Genomic DNA, 10,617 nt, shown 5'->3' on the forward strand with positions numbered 1-10,617 from the left:
ACATATTGCTTCTTGTTTTCTTTGAATTTTTGTTTATGCATTTTCCTGACATTTTTTTGAGCAGATGCATGTAATACAAGCATATTGTTATATACTTCAAATATTCTTGAATTTGTTGTTATTATATGCATAGGAGATGCGAAAAAGAAACTTTTCTGTGCTATTTTGCTCTACCAAGTCACTTGGGAAATCAACAACCAAAAAGCACAATGAAACCTTTTATTCACGCCATCTCAGCATTAATAATTTGGTGGTAAAGATGTTGATTATTGTGTAATATTACTTTTTTATATATTGTGGTTATCTGCTTCATATGTTTATGCCATTAAGGATGACCTTGATACATGTACAGGTGAAATATATATATATATATATTATATATAATATATATGTATTTTATATATATATAATTTTATGTAGATGGAAGAATAGGCTTACAATCTTACTTACAACTAAATTGATAGTTTTTGACATTCTCTTGGTCACCATTTTCAGTGTCAATAAGGACAAAACTTTGTTAATACCTTTGGTTTCTTTCCTATCCCATATGAATCAGTCCATCAATAATTTCATAATATCGTCACATCAAACACATATCTCTTCTATGAACATGTATTTTAAATGATGTTCCTGTATTTTTTGTTCTTTTCTTAGAGTCATTTCTATTTCCTCTAATAAAGATTTTGTGCTTGCTCTACTATTCTTAAGCATGAAAAAATGTGTTAAAAAATCTTAGTAGATATTTTCTGATCCATAATTTCTAATATAATTCTTGCTATAATCAACAAATTTTACTACTGTACTGAAGGAACCAAGAAATTTTGGTGTATAAACTATAATTATTTTAATTGTGATCTTTTTTTCCAAGTGCTATTATGAGTGCAGTAAGATGAGACGAGCAAATGTTTATGAAATGTGTTTCTTGTTGCCTTTGGAAACATGATAAAACCAATTCTGCCAGTGCCTTTATTTAGAACCAGAATGGTTCTGGTGTATTTAGAACCCGAATGTCCAGATAGATATTATTTATTTCCTCCAACAGTAAGCCAATTTGTTGGCCACTCAAGAGTATCTTAAAATTTAGAATATCAATAACTGTATTAAAGTTTATGGGGATATTAAAAGTTTCATAGGTTTGGATACTCTCTGCCCCTTCATTGTACCCTGAAAGTGTCTTGTAGTTGATTTATTTTGTGGTTAGCCATGGTCAAATCATTATCAAGTAGGTGGCCTACTGATGCTTTTATTCTAAACCAAACTTGCCCTTGAAAAATATACTTAGTTGGATGCAAGTCTCATAACTCTATTCCTTTTCTAGCATGTTGGAACCTCTCAGAGTTCCCTCCTCCTGTGTAGGAGCTTTTGAGAACCTAGGATCAGGTTCAATATTCTATGAAGCAATGGAATAGGATTTTAGGAGAAAGATTGCATTTAACAGAAATAAATGTACATTCTCTACACTTGGGTTCAAAATAAAAAGTAAAGATAAAGTCAAGATTGTGAAAGCATACATAGTTCAATGCAGTTTATGTAAGATACCTCCTTTCATTTTCTTCCAATTTCCTTCTTTCATATTTAGATTGTGTATACATCTGAAGATTGTGGATTATAGTATGAAACATTGATCTAAATAGGATAGCATGATTTGAATGTATTTTGTATCTTATCCTGTCGGAAGAACCCCTGAAGAAATTCTGACATGTCTAGGATTTGGGAAGAGAGAATATACACAGATTATGATCCTTTTGTATTCATGTCTATTTAGAAATTTCACTATTAGGAAGCTTATTTTCTCAAATGCCCATGATTGAAATTGTGACAGATAGTCACAGACAGGAAAAATTCATTCAAAGAATCATAAAAAATGCACTGAAGTGAGAGATAGAGTGTTTTCATTAGATTATGGAATATGTGTCATCTCTCCCCTCCTCCCAAAACTCAATATTCCATATGGGAAGGGGACTTTGTTTACAGTAGATGTTATTATGCTGACATTGATTAAGTTAAATGTATAACAACTAGCGTTATACATTTTTCACATGTGGGGGCCTCAGAAAAGCTATCCCAACTTCAATGTACTTGATGATCCTCTTCCATTCAGAAATTATACTCATAAGCCCTCATTCTTGTGGTTACTTTTACTAGTTAGCCATATTACACAATTAGTCCAGAGTAAAGGTATTTAGATGAATAAAGTATTAAGGAAAGAAGAAGTAGAATGTTTTTCTCCATCAGTCTGGGCACCCTGTCCCAGAAATATACATATCATCAGTGGGGAAAGTGAATATGCAAAGATGCTCTACTTGGGGAAACAACTACATGTATGTGGAAAAGCACACAGAATAGCAAGTAGAGACAATGTGTATGCATAGAGGGATACATAGGTAGGGAATAATGCATTTATTTAGATCATGCATAAGGAGATATAGTTTTTGTGATACTATAGCAGAGGTGTCAAATATGCAGCTGCAACTGAACCAACTGAAATATAATTGGGAGATACTGAACAAAATAAATAAAAATCCAATAAAACATAGTTAATGCATATTTGTGATTTTCCAAGTCAAATGTGACCTTCAGTTATCTTTGCATATAGCTTAGTGGCCCCTATTTCTGTTTGAGTTTGGTGTCACTCTGATACAGGAGTGGCGATGTTTTCTGTTTGTTTTCATGCCGCTCTCTATGATCCTGATTCCCATCGAGTATTGCTCTCTGACTAGCCAATACCTAGATTCTAAGACTTCCTGTCGTGCCTGTGATGTTCCCCATTAGCTACCATATCTTTGTTGCTTCCCTACTGAGCATTATATCTACTTTTCTCCACCTTTCTACCTTCATTTACTTCCCTGTTTTCCATTGGATGAATAATTGACAGCATAGCTATGATTGGGCATGACTCCTTGCTATCATAAGTATTGAATACTAGAATTTTAAAGTAGCTATCTAAGTTAAACTATACTTTATAAAAACCTCTCACTAAAAGATAACCTGACTATCCTCCAAATTCTGCTAAAAGACCTTCAGTGAAAGTTATAATCCACTGACTCTGGAAGCAATTCATATTAAGATTGCATATAGCTCTATTGTTGGGAAGTTTTTCCTGGTTCAAAGCCTAAACTTGTGTTGTCATAACTTTTAACCATTGCTTCTGGTAATATACCCTTGGAGCCATTAAAATAAGCCTAGTTTTTTCCCACATGATGTGCTTTCAAATACTTGAACATGTTCCCTCTCAGTCTTTCTTTTTCTAGTCCAAATACTCTCAGTTCTTTTAAATATGAGATTCATAAACTGGAGTAAATGATCTTGTATTTAAAAATATTTCAAGAATTATGATTTAACATAATAGGTTTCTTTTCTAATTCTGCATATGTTATTTTATGCATTTATAAATGTTATTTTGAGAAAGGACTTATGGGCTTCATTGAACAGTCAAAAGAATTGACGATACTAATGGTCAAGAATACTTTGAAAGGGTGGTTAGGTAGCACAGTAGATAGAGTGTCTTGAAGTCAGGAAGATCGAATTTCATATCCTGCCTAAGACACTTGCGGGCTTTATGACCTTGAGCAAGTCACTTTACCTGAATCTATCTCAGTTTCTAACTGTAAAAATGGAGATAACAATAACATTCATAAAGTGCTTTGTCATCTAAAAGTACTACATATATGCTAGCTACTATTAATAAATGATCACTATCCACAGAATCAAGGGCCTTTACCTTCCTACCTGCTTTCTTTTGAGTTCTCTTCAGTCTCTGACTCATCACTTCAGGGTCAAATACTGCCCATCTTATATATAAAAAAGATATTAAGTAAACAAATGAACAAATAAATAATATTCCATGATTTTCAATTCTTCACTCCCAAAATCATTATTTGGATTTCTTCCATGTTGATTTTTGTTCTCCTTAAATCTTCTCCATATTTTCTTTTAAAATTGTGAAGTATAATATAAATGCAAATTATTACTATTATTCTCCCATTGACCTTAATCCCTGGCAGATCTATATTTTTCTCCTGGACATGTTCCAATTATTGTTATTTTCCTTCCTACTTTCCTTCTCATTTCCCTTCTCCCTCCAATTAATTTGAGTATTCAAATTTAAAATAAATATGCCTTTCAATATGCTTTGCAATTTTATAAGTAATTAGCTTAGATTAAAAAGTTGAAAGATAATTCACTTAAAAATGCTTGAGATGAGAAATGATATATCAACTTTTCTTTTGAATAGAATTGTAGTTTCTTGCTTATAGCTATATTTAAAAAACAAAGCAAAACTATTTATATTCACCTGCCATTGATTTCTTTCTTTTTCTTAAGCAAATAATTTAAATTAATTCACTAAGATTATTTGTAAAAATGAGACCATATTGATTTATTTGTCTTCAGGGAGGCTCTTTACATTAATCACTGATGGTGAGGAACTTTAGGTAAGTTATATAATGCTATGTGTATTAAATATTAAACTGCTAGAGTGAATTTGATCTTTCTCAGAAGCTTAGGGACTGAATTATAGATGAAATCCATGCAATCTGGACTTTAATTCAATTTGTAGATCTTTATAAATAAAAATATATTTAGATTCTAGGTTAAATTTAATGCCAATAAATGATCCCAGTGGATGTTCATTTTAATTTTTCATGAAGTATTTCTTAATGGAAGATTACAAGGCATTTACACATCTATTATTTTCCCTTGCAATTCAGTTTCTATTTCTTAAAACTTAATTGCAGCATGATTTAAAATTAAAATAGGGCATCATCTATTGATTTAAAACATAGCTTATGGTTTTAAAGTCCAAAGTCATGAAGTTATTAGACTGAGGTAACCACTTACATTGTTCAGAGAATTTTCTAGAAGAATAGTCAGAGGGGTAAGAGGATAAATAGTAATGTGATACTTGGGTTGCTTGCTATGAGATAAGTGATTTTCTGCATATTTCCAAATACACTTTGGCATACCTGGCATACCCTTTGAAGTTAAGACACCAAATAGGGAGATCAAATAAGACATCAAAAGAATATATCCTATGCAGAGTTCAAGTAGAAGAAAGATTTCTGATAGATTAACTGGAGTCTATATTATAGATGAACCTCTTTGCAATAACATTTAACTAATTGTATCAAATCTAGGAACATAACATCTACCTGAAGAGATTATGTGGTCACTCATAATAGGAAGAAACAAAGGAAAGTTATGTAATTTGTTCAAGATCATACTACCAGTTAGTATTAGAGACTGGTTTCAGTCTCAGGACCCCTGATATTAAATCTAGTGCTTTTTGCTATTATATCACTTCATCTCACCATGCAGTGGAACATATTGCTGGATTGTAACATATTGCCAGATCATCAGCCCCCTGAATTAATGTATTAGTAGATATACCTAGAGAGATAATAGACACAACTAAAAAAAACTTGAACTAGGTAGAGATCTATCTGTCTGTCTGTCTATCCATTCATCCATATATCTATCTATCTATATTTCAGTTAGATTATACATCTAGGCTATGAATTGGACTCATAATTGAATAGTTGACTTTGTGTAGACTAGATTTCATTTTGCAAATTATATAGAACTTTCTGTCATTCCCCTCTGCTTAAAAAGTTCATTTTTTTAAATACCAACATATGATACTGTATGGTTGCAAATTGAGAAACATCAAAAAATAAGAATTGTGTGTGACCCAAAGTATGAGAGACATAAAAATGTACAATCCTAGAACTGTCATAGTTTGACCCAGTGAAAGACCCAGAACAAGAACTTCAACATATTCATCCTTTATGGAGAATTTTGTAGAAGTACATGGTCATTAATTATTAAAGATAAAAATAAATGGAAGAATTGACATTTACAGTGACAGAAGTAGTCAAATCCATATAATCATAAATCCAGTGGAACAACCAAATCTGGAAAATATTAGTTTTATACCTGTTTTGAGAAAGCAGAAATGGCACTCTCCCTGGCTTCACATTCTTAAGTGCCATTTCTGCTTTCTCAAACAAGCATAGAACTAATACTGTCCAAATTTGGTTGTTCCGCTGTCATTCATTATAAGAATAAACAGAAACAATGAAAAATCTATTCCATCTCATGTCTGCTTATTGTCCTTTCAGCTTCATCTATTCAGTCTCACAGGATTATTTAGATTAGGTTGGACACATACCAAGCTTTCTGCAAACTTGTTTCTTCTACTAATTTTGTAATTTTGTAAAGTGATGCTGCTCATAATTTTTATTATCCCTGCACTTCTTATTGAATCGAGTTTCCATTGACAGCAAAAAGTCCACTGAACAAATTTTCTTTCCTGTGAGCTACTCTGGATTTATGACAGATCCTTGATAAATATATTTTCTTGACTCTATTTACCTAGTAAACAGGGAGACATTACTTTATACAACCTGTAGTTGAATAAATAACTTTATGGAAAAGAAAAATCATTTTTGATCAGTGAATTGCTCAATAGTGAAGTTGAAACCAAAAATAGATTACGATTTCTCTGCTGAAATAAGGAGTACAACTTAAAGTCATGATTAATTTATTTTCTTCCTGCCAAGATAATCAATTATTACATTCTTTAGGATACCCAAATGATATATGACATCTTCCTCAATTCATACATATCACCAATTCATAATTCTTTATCTGTAAAATACGAAGGAGAAATGTTCAGTAATAAACCTGAGACTGTCTTGAGCCAGCCTAGAGAGGAAAACAGCTGTTTCTGATTCATTATTTCTGAATTGACCTCCATGTTTTCCATGTTGTCTGAAGGTGAGCAGTACAGCTAGGTGAGATATCTATGTGACAGAGAGACACAGCTGTAAGTAGTCTGATTACATAGACTTTTCCTATGTTTGTTTTTCTCTGTGATTGTGGGTTTCTTTAGGGAATATGAGGAAACAGTGAAGGAGATTGAGTGATTTTTGGTGGGTTATTGTAAATTGCTAGAGATCTTAATGCATGATGTACATCACCTGGGCAAGGCAGTGATGTTGCTTTATCATGAAGTCAGGAACTATCATAACCTTGCAAATACCTTTCCCTAAATGCTCTTCTCATTTCTTCAATTCATTTGTATTGGAAGTTGCAAGACTTTGACACTGAGTGCATAATAATATTTTATTGAAGGCATGTTTAAACTTTCCTTTCAAATAAACTAAGATACTTCAGGATATTTTACACAGAAATAGGAAAATTAATACTATTCAAAGTAATAGTTAAAGTTTATATAACACTTTAAATTTTACAATGTTCTTTTCTTAGAACAAGTTTATGAGAGAAATTAAATATTATCCACATCTTTTGGATGAGGAAACTGAAAATTATAATAGTTAAATTATTCATGATAACACAAGTAATGATAATAGGAATTGGAATTTATACTTTATTTTCATGATTCTATGACCACAGTTCTTTTCACTCTATCATGCAAATGACCCTCATGTATTTTTGCAAAGAATACCCAATAAGGCTTCTACTTGATGACAATTTGTCAGACTCTAGTTCTATTGCCATTATTTCTTTATTTAAACTGCTTTTCCTTAAAAAAAGGTTCTACAAATTGTTCAATCCTCATTGTTTTCTGGAGATATCAAGATGAATCAGATGCTACAAGCCTCTTGTTGCAGATGGAAATTATAGGCTAAATAAACTAACATAATTTGATTATTGTCACAGAACTAAGAAAGTAATAAAAATTATAGAGCCAGGATTGACAGTATAATCTGTTGATTTCCAAATCCATGCCCCTCACCCTCTGTTGCTTTAGTTGAGCAGACTTTTATGGCTGAATAACTGTCAAAACCACATCTGTTTTTGAACAAATAACGAGATGGATTGGAGAAGGAAGGTACTGGCAAGGCACTTGCTATGGAACATGAGTTACTACATACTCAATGACTCTTTGGGTGTATGTTGGCACTTAAGAGAGTAAAGGGACTAAAGGTCAGAGATAGAGAATTGCAAATCTAATCCTGCAGTACATTTAGGTAGCTAAAATGGGAAGTGTAATTGGTTCTGGTCAGAGCTAGTTTATGTTAAAAATTAGTGAAGCATTGTGAAACAGTCCATTGATTTACCAAGGAAAGCTGGAACATAAAGCACTTCCTAGAACTTACTATCTCCTGTCATGAAGAATGGTGAAGGGATGTATAGAAAGAATTACAACAAATTCCAGAAAAGTTTATTTAGCACCTACTATGTGCAGAGAAGTGGGTTTGGCTGCTTTGTATGCTGCAGCTTCTTGGAGCCACAGGTGAGAGTGGTTGACAAATAGACACCAAAGATGAAAAAGCAGATCTGAAAAGGTATTGGCAACCCCTTAGACCTGAAGTGCTCATCCTCCCTGAACACCTGTAGAAAAAAAAAAAATTCTAGGAGAAGAAAAGAAGTATCTGAATGGGAAATTGATCTAGGAGAAGAAAGGAAGTATCTAAATGGGAAAAAGTCATTGTTTCGAATTTATGAGAAGGGTCAGATGAATAAATATGTATGTAGCAATATAACTATTGTTATAGCTATAGCACAATAAAATTTTTCATGGTTGTAGGTCCTGTGCTTTATCCACTGTATCACTTAGCTGCCATTTATAGCTGTCTAACCCTGGGCCAGTCACTTAGCATGTTTACTTCAGTTAAAAGGCGATAATAATACTATCTACTTCCATAAACTGCTTAACACAGTAGCTAATATATAACTGTTTTTGTGGTAAATGTTAGTTATTATTACAACCATTTAAGATAACAATTTGGAATTACCTATTAAAAATCACTAAAATTACCTGCTTTTGTTCTCCACCCCATCCACCCCTAAGCTACAACACTGCTACAGACCTTTACTTCAAAAATATCAAAGAGGAAAGATTTCTATATGTTCAAAAATATTTATAGCAGCTATTTTTGTGGTGCCAAAGAACTAGAAACTAAGAAGGTACATGTGAATTAGGCAATGACTTTATGTTTATTTTTTATATAAATTTTAAATTTTACATATACTTTCCATAAATTATCTCACTTGAAATTCACAGAAAAATTCTGTGAAGCAGATACTTCTAATGAGGGATTTTCTCAGGGGGTGGCTAAATGACTAGCCAAGTATTAGATAGCTAGTGTCAGAGACAAGACTGTTATCCAGGTCTTCTTGATTCCAAGAATAATGGTGCCACTCATATATATGTGTTTATTTTATAAGCCCAACTCTTTTGTGAATTGCTAAATGCACAATATTATTTTTTGTGTTTGGATTATTCTTTACCCCACAACCCTCTATCTCTGTGCATTCCATTGTGCATTGCACATAGTTAATATCTATTAAATGAATTAATGAATATTTAGGTGTTCTGAGGGGGCTAAATGACTACTTGGATGGACCTTTGATTCTAAGAATATTTAAATCTCTAACATTGTACTTATTAGCAGCAGCATAATGAATTCATTAGTTATGATGCAGCTCCTCTTAGCTGTTCAGAGATCAAGGACAACCCTAGGAGAGCTGTTATGGGTAATGCAATACAAGTCACATCCTGAGGGGGGGAAGAATATTTAACTTCCCTAGTTCACACAGATTATGTTTATGGAATCTTGTAAGATGAATTAAAACAGGAAGGATTATTGGAACACACCTATCAATGTTTTTGTTAGATATATCTACTAAAACAAATAGTTTTTCCCCATTATTTTAAAACTTTTAAATAATTTTTAACTTGGAATTAATGTAAATGGAAATATGAAGGTGCTCCAGGTAGGATCATATCCTTTACCATTTTCATTCTAAAAAACTGGGGAACCATGACAGATAAAGCTTCTTGGACTAAATTAATCTTGCTATTTTATAGGAAAGATTAGCAGCATTCAAGAAATTATTTTCCTGGGGCGGCTAGGTGGTATGGTGGATAGAGCACCGGCCTTGGAGTCAGTCCGACCTCAGACACTTAGTAATTACCTAGCCATGTGGCCTCGGGCAAGCCACTTAACCCCATTGCCTTGAAGAATCTAAAAAAAAAAAAAAAGAAATTATTTTCCTAAGTCATATGTTCATATAATATATATTATATTTTTCTGTGATTGAAACTCATTAAAATGGAAAAAGCAGATATTTAATGAAAAAACTCTCATGTTGATGTTCCACATAATACTTTTTGCAATATATACATGATCTATTGGAGAAGGCCAAAATTCTCATTTTAAAAAATTAATATATCACCTTTAAATTATACTGGTATTCAGCTATATATGTTACCATGATAGAAATAGACTATTTTGCTTCCTATCACATAATTATTTTTTTAAATTACTGTGTGTATATATTTTAGAAATTAGTTAATAACCATATGAGTAATGTCCTATATAATAGGCACAGTGTGAAGCCCTGTGGATATAAATAAAGGTCAACAATAATCCTTGCCAGAAAGAAACCCATAGTCTAATGGGGGAAACAATATATGAATATGAGATATATATACCTAATCATTCAGAGGGAAAGTCCTCACTGAAGAAATCTATAAATCCTGTATTGTGAGTTTTGTCCAGTCTTTTTTCCAAGGTGATATGTTACTCCAAATAATATAAAACTCAATGACTTGATTTCCATAACTACAAAAGAGAGAGATACAAT

The sequence above is a fragment of the Macrotis lagotis genome, chromosome 5, assembly GCF_037893015.1.
Source record: "Macrotis lagotis isolate mMagLag1 chromosome 5, bilby.v1.9.chrom.fasta, whole genome shotgun sequence".
Taxonomy (NCBI): domain Eukaryota; kingdom Metazoa; phylum Chordata; class Mammalia; order Peramelemorphia; family Peramelidae; genus Macrotis; species Macrotis lagotis.